Here is a 13,681-nt window from a genome sequence, read left to right on the forward strand (position 1 = left end):
GAATAAAGATTTTCTTCATAGTATGTAAACTTCTGAGCTTGTCACAGAACAAGACCATAGCAAGGATACCTTCATAAATCCATTAGAACACTGGGAATGTTTTAACATGTTTTTAATATTTCATGGCAGATGATAGGTCACAATGCTCAGGATTCTTAAGGAACTATTTTATTCATTCTTTTCAGAGGTATTAATGATGAAGAGGCACAAGTATACATCTAAAAGTAGGTAACAATCCCCAAAACCTAAATGAATTACACATCAGATTTTGACCAGTTATGTTTCACGTTTTTATAGCCTACACCTCTTCTTCATTCAAACTGCACCAGTGTCACCGTTTCATTCTGCCTTTCTGTGGCAATTTTGGGGTGGCTTGATTTGGGTATTTTTGTGCATTACTGCACCATATAGACTGCAGGCTATCATTTGTTTCAACAGACAAGAGCAGTGGCCCAGTTGTGCTCCCAAAAATCCTATTCAGGAGAAAAAGGACTAAGTCCCTGACTTAGTAAATTTCTAATAAGAAATTAATATAAAAACATAGGCAGTCACAATTATTAAATTAGCATGTGTGAGGAGTATAATAGCCCTACTAAGTAATGGAGCCACTATATTCAATGACTATCAATTAAACAAATGGAGGCAAAAGCATAAACAGGTATTTGGTCTTTCGGTGATGGACCACATAGCGTGCACATACTGATGAGACTCATTTCTTTTATACTAGCCTGGCAATTTTAAATAGGGGTACATGGATTAGCAAAGATGCAGTGAAAGCAGCAAATGACTTCCGAGGCAAACACAAGAAGCACTTAACTTCTGATCTCAAGGTAATTAAATTTATTAGAAATGTGGACTTGAAGCCATCTCAAGCCTATTGTAACCCAGTAAAGACCTTCCAATCAGTGCAAGTCGGGCATCATCATGTCTTCAGATGTCTGGGTCAATGCTACTTTCAGCATTTGTTCTTGCTGCGTATTATTTTATAAATAATACATGCAAGTCTAATTCTGCTCAGACTATGTCAGACAAAGCTATTTGACATTGCTTGCTTTCTAGAAAAGTAATTACTGTTTTTTGTCAGTAAAATAAAGCCCTGTGGGAAACCTATTTTTCCTGGTCAAGAAAAGACTGCAGTGGATACTGAGTGAAGGAGAGTACTCTTAAGTACAAAAGAAAAGTAGAAATTATGCAGACAGTATGACTGGAGAAGAATGAGGAAGAAGTGCAAAGCGAGCTTACAATACATGTGCAAAAAAGAGCTGACACGCATATCGCTGGTGATGTAAAACAACTAATCACCAGTCTCTACTATCACATGCTAAGGTTCACAAAGCTGGAATCTACTCATTTCAATGCTTATTGTCATGCTTACTGTCCATTCAACTAGGGAGCTAGCGGATTCTCAGATCTAGAAGTGAAGGTCAAGTCTTGCAGTTGTAACAAATTTTATAGGCAGGTATTTGATTTACTCTCCTAAAGAAGACTTTGTAAGATTTTTTTTTTCTTTCCCTACACAGTCCCTCTTCTGATACCCTGTAATCTTCCAAGACCTCAAATGACCTTCCCATCTTGTTGCTTTCTAGTATGCAAAATACATTACACATTATAATTCACATTCTATGTGTCAGATTGGAAAACATTGTTACTTATAGTTTAAGTTGGTTAGAACATAGTTTAATAGGTGGAAGTATATTAACTATTCCCTACTGTTAAAGCAAGCACAGTGAAAAAGACTGGTGGCGCAATGCTGACTGGCAGAAGGTCAGAGGTATTGCTCATAAGAACTAAAATGAAACATTTTTCAATATATTCATTATCTTGGGTGCAATAATTACACCACATAAAAATAATAAATAAAATTTTAAATGAGGAATACTAAACAGTGAAATTATGGTAGTATATATCTATTCAAATGACTTAGCTATGTTCAAACACCACAGTATTTTTCAAGGTTTCTAGAATTAATTTAAATCTGGATATGAAGCAGCTATTTGATATGGGCTTTGAAATATTTTTTTTTCCTTTTTTATTGCTAAGTTATATACCTATTTTTAGTGCATTGATAGTACAGATAATGTCTTTATTAAGTTTTATCATCATGAAACAAACGCATAGTCTATGCTTTTAAAGAAAAAGCAAGCCTGGTTAAGAGGGAAGTGTTTAAGCATTCTTACCCATACCCCATTAGCCAGCCTGCTCTAAAGGATGCATTCAACATGACACTCATACTGTCAGTTTCAGTGTGAGCGATCTTACTGATAACTGTGTGGTCACTCTGGAGATACAGTTTTAACCCTACACATTTTTAAAGCATGAAAACCTAAATTATATTCTTCATGTTTTAGCACTGTTATTTAGCAATGACAGAATCACTGAAAAATGCAGATTGGAGAAGATCTCTCAAGATCATCTAATCCGACTTCCTCCTGAAAGCAGGGTTAACTTTAAAGCCAGATCAGGTTGCTCAGAGACTTGCACAATCAAGTTTTGAAAATCTCCAAGAATGGAGATTCCACAATTTGTCTGGGCAATCTCTTACAGTAGTTAATCACTCTTTCATTTAAAATTTGGAAAAGCAGCTCCAGACAAAATATATCTGTACAACTCTAAATACAAACCCCTGTTAATTCTAAGAATTCATAAGTGTATTTTAAAATAGTTTTGAAATTACTTTGGGCAGGCAGCAACAATCTTGACAATTTGGAACATTCTAAACTTAAACTATGGCTGAATGCAAGTATTTCTTTTGATAGGCTAGTCCTTCCCAAATTGTATTTGCTTTTGCAGAATACTTGCTTTTCATCAAGGAACAGAAATTGAAAATTACAGCAAAAAATCTCACTGAGGAAGTTCTTAGTTTTGTTACTGTCAATTTTTTAAGCCATATTTTCTTGAGAATCACTGTTTTCCAATGAGTCCTAATTTAACTTAAAAAAACATTACTTTTATCTCTAAAAGCGGTACAAAGATACCAGTCCATAAGGACTTCCTCAATAGACCAAGATATATATACACCAGACTCAAACTTAAGTACTTGAGAAAAAATAATTTTAATGAAGATAAATAATACAGTTATATGAGTAGTTGCATGGTACTCAAACTACATATGTTCAGATGTTCCAGCATCTAGCTCTATGAATATCATTGAGCAATTATTCTTTGAAGTAAACAGTGGAGAAAGTAACTTAAGTCATTAGAATAGAAATGTAAGTAGGTGAGCAGGATAAACAGTGTTTTAATAAATGTTTTCCTATTCCATAAGCAGTCCCAGTAATTTGCAACTCAATTGCTTTTATTCAGCATGAGAGGACTTTGTGACTATGCAAGTTGCTAAAATAAAGCACATGATACCTTAACATGGCACTGAATTGTACATTACATAAGCATCTTGTTGCAGTGGTAGTTGGTAAGTTTTGAAATGTCAGTTATATGGTTCCGCACATTTCCCAAATGGCACATCAACTCTTAACTCCTGCGTTCTTCATTCTGAATTCTATTACTTGCAACAGGACTTGTAAAGAGGTAATAATTACCTAATCATACACTTGTTGATTAATCTGGTTTAGAGTTAATTGAACAGTAATTAAGTTCATTTCTTGTAGATTTAAGTACCCTCTAACAATTAGAGTATGTATTTAACATAGTCTATTAAACATAAATGAAATTGCTTGCATTAAGCAAAAAAGGCTCCTTTTTCTGTACACACATTCACATAAGCATAAAAATGAAGAAATACAATGCCAAATATACGAAAGGATGTAAACACATGGAAGGCATATACCAATGTCAAATATTTCTAACAAAGTTTTAGAGTGGTCTGGTTAATCTTTTTTGAAAGCAGTTATTTTCTGCAGATGTTGGGCCACCAACACTTCCTATGTGATTAAATTCAAACAAGTAAATAACCATGCTTTTTTTAATGTTTCTGCATGGGTTTTTTTCCTAAATCCTATCTGCTTGTTGCCCATTGACTGTAAAATTGCTAATTTTATCTGTTTTGGAAAAAATTGCCAACCAAACAATGCATTAAGATACAATGATAAAGGGTACAGGTGTTCAGAGCAACTGTCAGGTAGCAAATCAGCTATGTTAAACTGAGTAAGGACAACAGATAAAGTTCAATTCTCTCATTGCCATGATTTGTAACAGCAAATTATGACAGGAGACTGTGTTCTTAAAGTAGCAGAATTTAGGCAATATATCCCCTTTTCTGGGCATGTGACTGTGAGAAAAAGAGCAGGTAGAAATTACTGATTACAGGCAGTATGAACCACAACAGGAAGCAAATTTGGACATCCTGGTACTTCCCATCTTCCCCTCCTTCTCCCAAATGCAAAGTTTTAACCTGACTTTCCCTGCTCTAAGCTAACTTGCCATTTTCTTCAGTTTCTCTGCTTCTTCCATTTCTTTGTGCCTAGCAATCTGTCCTCTGACTATGCTCTAAAAATGCTTTTCCTTTAATGACCCTTATGCCTTCACTTGTCTCTCCATTTAGCAGTAAAGTTCATCCAGTGAAAGAAAAATAACATGCATCTTAGAGAAAGCACATTGCTTGTAGCTTCTACGTTTTCATTGCTCCAGGAACAACACATTACTCTTTGCTTAGTAGTGCCGGGCACAAAACTCCTACTCTATGCTGGTCATAATAGAAAGAATTAGTGCATAACTAGGAACATAAGTAAATTGTCCTTCAGTGCCGCACTTGAAATAAGGTATCACGTTCCTAACAGCATGGATCTCACCTACTGGTAATGGGGGCCTGTAGTGCCTGCTATCAGGGGCTCTATAGCAAAGATGCTGAGGAATTTCCTTACAAAAATTCACTAAAACATTGATTCACTGAAAACCGTATTTTCTAGCAGAAAAATGTATCCATTTCCAATGTTTCATTGAAATATAAATGAATCATCAGGTGCCAGAAAAGGTAACTCCAGTGCAGAGTTAAGGATTTCTCTTTTTAATTCTCAATTGGACTGACAGTGTTACAATTGCCCATAGCCAATTGTATCATGTCCTTGTTAAGGTTCTTTATATTTTGATGTGCTTTGAACCATTGATAAGAATAGATACTTTAAAGTAAATTGGCAAATAATTATAAACAACAGAACTGGAAAATTGGTTCAACGTATTCACTATTAGTGGGCATTTTATGATATTTTTAATTTTCCATTAACACCTGAAATTCCCCTAATAAAGAAAATAGCGGACTAAATGTTAACCCTATTACTGTTAATGAAAAAAAATCTGAAGTACCAAGTCATTTTCAACAAGTAAGCAGTAACAGACTTTTAAAAAGCAATAGTATCTGCATTTCAGGTACATCTCTGCCTGCAGGACAATATGCTAACTGTTTTCCTTCATCTTTTTATACAATATACAAAACACAAATACTTCCAGTATTTTAAAACCTGGTAAATCCCTACTCCAGATTAAACCAAGTTATACTGACTCTCAACAGATGAAACTTTTAAAAATGACTGCTACAAAGTTTTTATCCAGGCTAACAAGCATGATCCAGTGAGGCTCTTAAGCCTGACTTATGCAGAATTTAGTCTCCCAAGTGTTAATTGAAAAGCTCGGTTTACTGTCATGATTAGTGACATGAAAGAAGACATTAGTGTCATGAAAGAAGTGCTTAAAGCCGTTATGTACTTTAATATTCAAATTGCTGTACTTGGAGCTATGCCTGTGCTCATATCTAGCTAGATTTGTGCTTCAAAATCAGAACTTCATACTGTGAAACTCAAGATCTAAAAGAGGGGAGACACTGGGCAGGTAACTAAATCCTGGTCTCCCCCCCTCTTTCTAAGTAAGTATTCCAACTGCTAAGACTACGCAATAAACATCAGGGTCTCTGGATCCCAGTTGAGATTGGTACTCTACACATATGTAAAGGAACCCATAAGTACAGACATTGTAGAGTTTTGCACTCCATAAAATTTGGTACCATAAAATTTGGACATTGCCATGATTTAACTTCCAGGCACCTAAAACTGCATTAAGCTCCACATATCAAGATTAAGCATGGGTTCCCTAGAATAATTCAGTATAACATGAATTTAAGCAACTTTCTTTTTTTAATAATGTATGAAATTCTTATGCGATGTTTTTAAATGAAAATTTGTGGCTTCCTTGGATAAGTGGAAGTTCTGCTGCCTCCTACTTGATCCAAAAATTGATTCTTTTAAGTAGTAATTATGCATATGATAGCAATGCCTGATTTGATAGCACTGAACTCAGTTCACTTCACCAGCCAGGTGAGTAAAAAAAATAAATTACTTACACTTTGACTAGGTTTACTTTGACTTCTTTAATAGTATCATTTCATAGCCTTAGTTCAAGGACTCAATTTCACTGAGCTACAACACATTAAAGGATAAATAAAACAAAGGAGTTATTTGATTGTTGATAGTTTTTTTTATAGTATCCAGCAACAGCTTCTTTTTTTCTATTCTAATACAAAAACTTCTCAGACTGAAATTTCTGACCTCTCCGACATTAAAACTGATGAAGTATGCTTATGACAACTTGGAATTATATTATGATGACGAAGTGTGTTCACTGCACAATAGTATGGGGGCATTATAGTATTGCCATTATTACTACTGGAAAGCTCTCTATTAGATTAAACCAGTAACTGATCACACATATACCAGCGGATCTGCCGCACTACAACAAAGGGGAACAAAAAAATACTGTAACACACAGAAATGGGATAATGATAATAATAATAATAATGCAGAGGAGGCTATAAAATTGCAACTATTCAGTTGTCAGTGAGCAATAAGAATCTGATCCTTAAATTATTGCATATAGAATTTACTAGCTCAGTACAAGCTACACTGATCATTATTATATTCTATTTGCCAATCAGCACCATACAACAGTATCTTAGTAGAGGATGTAAATGTGGCATCTGTAGGTTTCTCAGCGATGACTGTTTACATATGCCTGAGGGTACCAGGGTCTGGCATTCAACCCTTTCATAATTTATAATCTATCAGAGCCGTTGCCATAATAATCTGTCCTATTGATGACTGCCTCGATAGTGTTAATGGTACAGTTTGACTTAATCTTCCCATTTATTAGAAAAAAAAAGTTAAGAACTCTGAGAAGGTATAAGCTATTTTATTTCTGATGTGGTTTTATAGCTCCAGTTTGCATTCTTCACTCCCTGACATTTTGCATGTCATATGGTGTGTTTCCTCAGGGAAAGTAAATCAGCTTCTCTCCTGGAGTGCAAGCTTCCTAATACACAAAAAAAGTGCTTTGTTTGAGAGCAAAAGTACTGTATAGTTGTTATGGTAACACAATTTTAAAAGGAAGTGCATAGTTTTGAAGGGCATCTGCTTAATTCCCAAACAAATTCTTCACCCCAGCTGCCCTCAAAGGAATGATTTTAAATCAGTCTCTTGCAAGACGCAAAGAGTGACTTCCAGCTGAGAAGCTTAGCACAGCTCCCACTGGCTCAATGAAAAGGATGATCCCTTTATTTCAGCTGGAAGAGTTGCTTGTTTATGAGCCACAAGAGTCCTCGCTTATGCCTCAGTTCTGTTAACGTAAAGGGTGAATACATTGCACATCCAGTTGAGGCAGTACTCGGTGATTGTACAGTGCTACAAAATTTAGTTTTACTTGGCAGAAACAGAGTATCCTCTTTTCTTCCTGGACATACACACAAGAATAATTTCCAATGCAGGTATAAGGTCCTGTACAAATAAGGAAAAAGCATAAATGGAAATCCATCTGGCACGTGTGTGTGCGGCAGGGGCTGGAAATGGCAATGCTGATCATGGTTGCCACTGTACCATCAGAATCTGTCGAAGAAGTTTTAATATGAAGCTATGAATTAGGAACTTAAGTTCTTTCATATTTTTAAGAAGGCTACTAATATTTGAATCATGCATAATTGACAACATTGACTTTCAGTGGTCTTTACTATGTGTAGGTTTACCTATTTTCAACAACAACATTACACAGATTCAGGTTTGGTGGTTTTTTTTTTCCTGAAACATGCAGCACTTGCATATGCAACATATATACGCATACAGACAATATTACAAATGAAGAATATTCATACTAGTGAAAAACTATACCAGAACTAATGGCTTTGTATGGAAAAAGTGCAGTCAGTCAAGCAACGAAAGGATCATCCAATGACTTACAGCTAAAGAGTCAGGTAAGATTCCTAACGTTACAAGTAATACGCAGACGTACAAAGGAGTTCTTTCAAAGGAACATTTACCATCAAGCACAAACTGAAGTAAAACGGACAAAGTAACTGAACATGCCAAGAGTCACGCATTATATTAACTTCAACAATAATTAACTACCTTCTCAAAGCTATGTGAGTCTTACTGAATGATATCCAAATATACAAAGCCTCTTGTATCTTGTAGAAATATGAATGGCTTGAGAAATGTTAAAATATTGTATAACAACAATAATAAATTTCAGCAATCAGAAGTAGAAACTCTAAATCTGGATTCAACTAAAGCAAGGAGTTCAAAATACCAGACCTTTAACGATACATTACATTGTAGCTGCTAAAAATACACATGCTTCTCACCTGATATTGTAAATGAAATGTTTTTGTTTTGCATTCAAAAAATTCTAAAGTCTTAACAAATGTACAAGTATTTAATTATAGCAAAGCAGCAGTATTATTTTGTACTGATAAAAATAATAGAGAATCAATATGTATGAATAAGCCCAGTAGAAGGCATTACTTATATGGCTGCTCCATGCCCTTTTCCTTTTTATTTATTTTTAATAGTGTCTTTCTGTTTTCAAGGCTGCTTTGAAAGATGGGCATCAGATGGCTGTTTACACACGTAAACAATGTGCATCTTTAAAAAACTCTGAATTATATCTAGTTTATAAATACTGCCAACTTTCTGCACCTGCACTAAATCAAGCCAGATTTTATATAAGGAGGAATTGTGTGTTCACAGATGCATCTTAACATTAAAGTCCATTTCATTTACATGACCCTGGAGCCTTGTCCAAACAAGCTCACTTGAGCTTTACCCAGATGGTGGCCATTTGCTTGGGCTTCATTTATTACTATTCCCTTAAGTTAAGGCAGGCAGCCAGCTGGCAGAGAATCACAGACTTTTGCTGTAGAGATTGCATGTCTTCATCACTGCATAGTAAATAAAGGAATGACAGTTATAAACGTGCTAATGTTTGCATCATTTTCTTGCTTAACCTACTGTGTACAAGCTTGTTTTGTGCCTGAAAGTAATATATACATACATTAATAAGCACAGTCATGAAAGAATTGCAGCAAGAGCAGAAAAGAGCTGCCCCCAATTCACAGGACACTAGTGTTGCCATCTAAGCCTAAAATAAAGCTCCAAACTCTAAAAGAAACTAGTGCAGGATAAAAATCAAAATATCAAAGATGAGGATGTTATGAAGAAATAAACAGGTTTTCCAGCAAATTCTTGTTAGAACAACTTAAGCAGATTAATATGAAGCTTTTTCATTTTAAAATGTTTTACTATAGTAGCATTACTAAACAGATGAATGAAATATACCAACAAGAGTTTTTATTTAAAATTTTACCAGGTTTAATATTATGTATCCTAGCATATATGCAAGAAAAATAGGTAGTGCTGCCTGCATGAAATTGATACATGTTAAGCTGAAAGTTTTTACCAGTGTGTAATTGTGACTGTTTATTTCACCTTCTGTGAAAATAAAATATTACCTATATGCCTAAAAGACTTACATATATCACATTCATTAAATGTTAGTAGTATAACATGCTAAGTTCGCTATCATCACACAATTTTATTATTATATGGTAATTTTTCTTAAGATAGCACTTGTTATCATATGCAACACGCTGAGCTACGCCCATGTTGAAAATAATAAAAAATAAAAATACATCCTTCAAAACCCATCTAAAGACAGCGTGAATATTATATAAGGTATACACTAGCAGACATAACACATGGCTGGCAGTTTGTAATACCTTTATGTGAGGAGTGTCAAGTTCACCACCACTGCTCTACTATGGAAAAATTTTAAGTGACGACTTTACAACACTAAACAATATAGAATAAATTCGTATTACACGAGCAGCAGTCAATTCATATTCAAGTATCCAGCATTAAAATAAATATAACCTCTTATATTCCATCAACATTAATGATATCAGTACCTAAAACATTTATCGTGTTCCCGAACTATTAATTTTCAAGTAGCTAATGAATGGACAACCAAACCATTAAATTACACTACCTCTTTTCATAGATCTAGTAGAGAACAATTTACTTGTTTTAAGACAGCTTCTGAGCTTTTAAAAGTGTATCATTTCCTACTCAAGGACAGCAAGTCTGCAACAGATTTAGAATTTCATGTGAACGTCCAACTTTTCTAGCTAAAAGTTTAGGTTTTGAGATCTTTCTTTTTTTTTTTTCTCCAGAAACTCTGCCTATGATGTCTACAACCAGAGTTTCAATAAACGTAAAAGACTTGACTGAACTTGATTTCCAATCATTTCCATGTGCAAATTACACAGCAAATCAGAGCCCTAACTTTAAACTTCAACAAGCAGTAGGAAAAGAAGTACCTCCTCATGCGAAACAGCAATACAACCCTCACGTATGTGAAAGGTGAACCGTATCCCTATCAAATTGCACTGTGGACTTACTTGAGGCACCTGGCAATGGCTTTTCCTCAGCAGAGCTGCAACCTGAAGCAGTTTGTCTCAGGAAAGTCAGGAACTCCCTTCAGCAAAGTACCACCAGCTCTCTGCTACCTCAACTCTAGCAAAGCACCACAGGAGATGTTAAAGCCACACCACGTACAGCTGCTCTGTGTTAGCATCTGCCTGATTTGTGTGAAGGTATGAGGTAAAACTACTTTCTTTCTTAGTGACCATTCAAAACAGCTTAGGAAAGGGGGAGGAAAACCACCTAATTGCCTTAACCTGTAGCGGGGGTGCGCCCCGCCGTAGAGTTACCTCAGCGAGCTCCACCTGGAAGCTTCTAGAAGGCACGGAACGGCGCGGGGCTGCATCTCACCGCACCTCGGCACCGCACGTCGGGGCGGTGTTTGCAAGGGCTGCAGTAGGGACGGCTTCAGTCTGGGAAGCCACGGGGAATAGCAGTCTGAAGGAAAGTGCCGCCTTGCTTTGCTTCCTCATTGCTAACGGTATGGTGACTAGGTTTGGGTTTTCTTTGGTTTCTTTTTGTTTGTTTGTTTGTTTTTCGGGGGGCGGGGCGGGGGGGCGGTTTTGGTTAATTCCCCTGGGAACTCCTGACTGGCAGCGCCTGCCCTGCCCGTGTAACACCATGTTCTCAGCCCGTTTCATGCAGGTTGACTGTTCCTGCCCCGGAGAAGCGCTCTGTGGAGCCCTGTGGGTTTCCTGACTGACCGCCCGCGGGAGCGCGGCGGGAGGGCTCTGGGTGCAGGGCAGGCTGTGCTTAGAAGTGATCTTACGCAGATGCTTAGGTGCATGTAAGGATACGCTTTTCCGAGATAGTTTCTGCTGTATTTTTTTAGTTGATTGTGCGTTTTAAAGCTGACTTCATTATCTGTTTCTACAGTGAAATTAGCTGTGTGTCTGTATGCTTTGGGCAAGTGTTAAAATTCAGCCTTGTCTGTGCTGAAATTGGCATTTGTTGCAGATAAAGCTACTGGTCCGTTCCTGTCAGGGAATTTGTTTTTAGCTTTTGTTATCTACTGAAGTCATGTTGGTTTCTGTCAAGTTTAAGGACTGTTAAAGTCAAGCATATGCTTAAATTCTTCACTGAACCCAAGCACTTGTTAATGGCTTTATTGAATTGGTGATATGTTTTTCAGCAGCTTTTCACTTAGTTCAGATGTCGTCAATGTAAACACTTAATACCTCTGTTTCATCAAAAATAGAGGCTGCAGTAAAATAATTGTCACAGAGTTAGTGAAAATATAAAGATCGTGCTTTTTTTTTGGTCTCTATCTATAACGGTGCATTAAGGATGTACAAAATTGGTCAGCTGCAGCCCTCCTCTTCCCCCATTGACTCTGTGGTTGTTGGGAAATGGTTGGTTTTTTTTCATGTTGTTGGTTTTCCTATACCTGTTGGAAACTTTGCATTCTTCTTTCCTTTTAGCTATCATGATATTTACTCAATATGTGGATTCTTGTACTTAATGAGTTTCAGAGCAATAAACATGTTCAGTATCTCAAACAGTCCCTGTTTTCACAAACTACAAATTGATTTTCCTTCTTTCCATTTTTTTTCCTGAGTTATCTTGACCCCACCTGTACCACAAGTGAAACTTCTTGATAAGAGCAAGGACTTGATAGGCTTCTAATCTAATCTTTGCTGCTAATTCCTTTACTAGGAATACTAGTGGATTTTTTTGTTTGTTTCTTCTTTCCTGAGCTTCTGTTGCAGGAAAAAATCTAACGGTCTTGATGAGTTTATTTCTGGGCTTTCTGCAGTTCCTACCCCGCTCTCCCCCAGCTTGGTACATGCAGGGACGTTCATTTCTAAATATAGCATCTTACCAGGATTTCCTCTTAGAGGAATGCCCTGGTCTTCAGCCTCTGGATAGTTACAAAGCCTATTCATTGTTTCACATTTGTTTGGAGTTTCTGCTTAAAATAAAGCCAATGTTTTCCTTCACAGTACTGCTTAGATGTGTGTATGACAGTTTCACAGCCTTGTTTACATGCACAAAATCTGAATGCATAAAGCTGTAGCTTTTTGCCATCTTTTCACAGGCATTGATTACTCGCACATCTGGATTAAAATTTTGCTTAAACTTATTTCAGGTTTCAGGTGTCTTCCATATTTGCAGTGATTTTTCCCTTGAAAGATGTTTAATTTCTGGTTACTAAGGCTGTTTTTCTTTATTTTCTCTTACTGCTGTGTGTGTGACAAGTATTGATTCTTCAAGATGCTTGAAGCTTTGGCAGTTCAGTCACAGCATAGCAGTCATTTCTCTGTAGCTCAATGTGGTCTTCCATAGGTGTCTCTCAGATGCCTTGTCTCCAAGGCCAAATTAATGTTACGGTTTGCAAGACAGTCTTACAGTCCAACGTCCTTGCATAAGATTGAAAAAAGAAACTTAGTTTTAGAGTTCCAACTGAATTCTAAGCAAAAGAAAAACTGAATTGCAAAGAGGAATGGAGTTCAAAAGTAGGCACCTTCTAATTGAAGTAAAATTACAATAGCAAAATGTGAGTAGCGTCTGAGATATTAATGCATCACCACATAAGGTGTTGATTATAACTTCTTAATAGGTTACTTCTGACCAGTGTTGGTTTCTAGGTAAAAATAACTGCTCAACAAACAAACATTCCAGCATATACAGAAAAATCACATTTTTTGGTTATATGAATGATTGTCTGAATCTAGATACTTGCAACAAATTCTGAAATCAGTACATGGCTAATAACGTTTTACCATCACAGAAACTAAGTCACACAATTTCAGTTAGTATCTACAAGCTTAATTTTTAAATAGCAGAGTGGCTGTCTGGAAATAATCTACAGGATAGGATAAGTCAAAAGGAAATTCTGTCAATGGGCATTTCTTTTTGGTAGTGCACAATTTCTTCATTTGCTGTGTGTGTGCTGTGACCTTCCTGTTGCTTTTAATTACTAGAGCATCGCCGTTACTGTTTTAGCTCAGCACTGGCTTGTGTTTATTGCCTGTTGTGAACTTTCCTAAACT

At 36.3% G+C, this 13,681-nt stretch overlaps 1 protein-coding gene and 1 long non-coding RNA gene across 4 annotated transcripts in view; one reads left to right on the forward strand and one right to left on the reverse strand.

The window, feature by feature from the left end:
• Positions 1 to 10,764, reverse strand: part of LOC148051053 (uncharacterized) — a 76,957-nt gene extending 66,193 nt beyond the window's left edge. For both annotated transcript variants that reach the window (XR_015700413.1, XR_015700412.1), the window contains exon 1: positions 10,667 to 10,764. This is a non-coding gene — a long non-coding RNA (uncharacterized LOC148051053). The remainder of the gene's footprint in view (positions 1 to 10,666) is intronic.
• Positions 10,765 to 10,791: 27 nt separating this feature from the next.
• CDH8 (cadherin 8) overlaps positions 10,792 to 13,681 on the forward strand; it is a 402,754-nt gene continuing 399,864 nt past the window's right edge. The window contains exon 1 of one of the 2 annotated variants that reach the window (XM_087739090.1): positions 10,792 to 10,861. The gene's annotated coding sequence lies outside the window, so the exon portion shown is untranslated. Of the gene's footprint in view, positions 10,862 to 11,023; positions 11,170 to 13,681 lie in introns of those variants that run through there. The other variant, XM_087739089.1, reaches the window with a different exon arrangement.

Source organism: Nipponia nippon, unplaced genomic scaffold (genome assembly GCF_047370975.1).
Source record: "Nipponia nippon isolate SJK-2023a ecotype South Korea unplaced genomic scaffold, ASM4737097v1 scaffold_7, whole genome shotgun sequence".
Lineage (NCBI taxonomy): Eukaryota > Metazoa > Chordata > Aves > Pelecaniformes > Threskiornithidae > Nipponia > Nipponia nippon.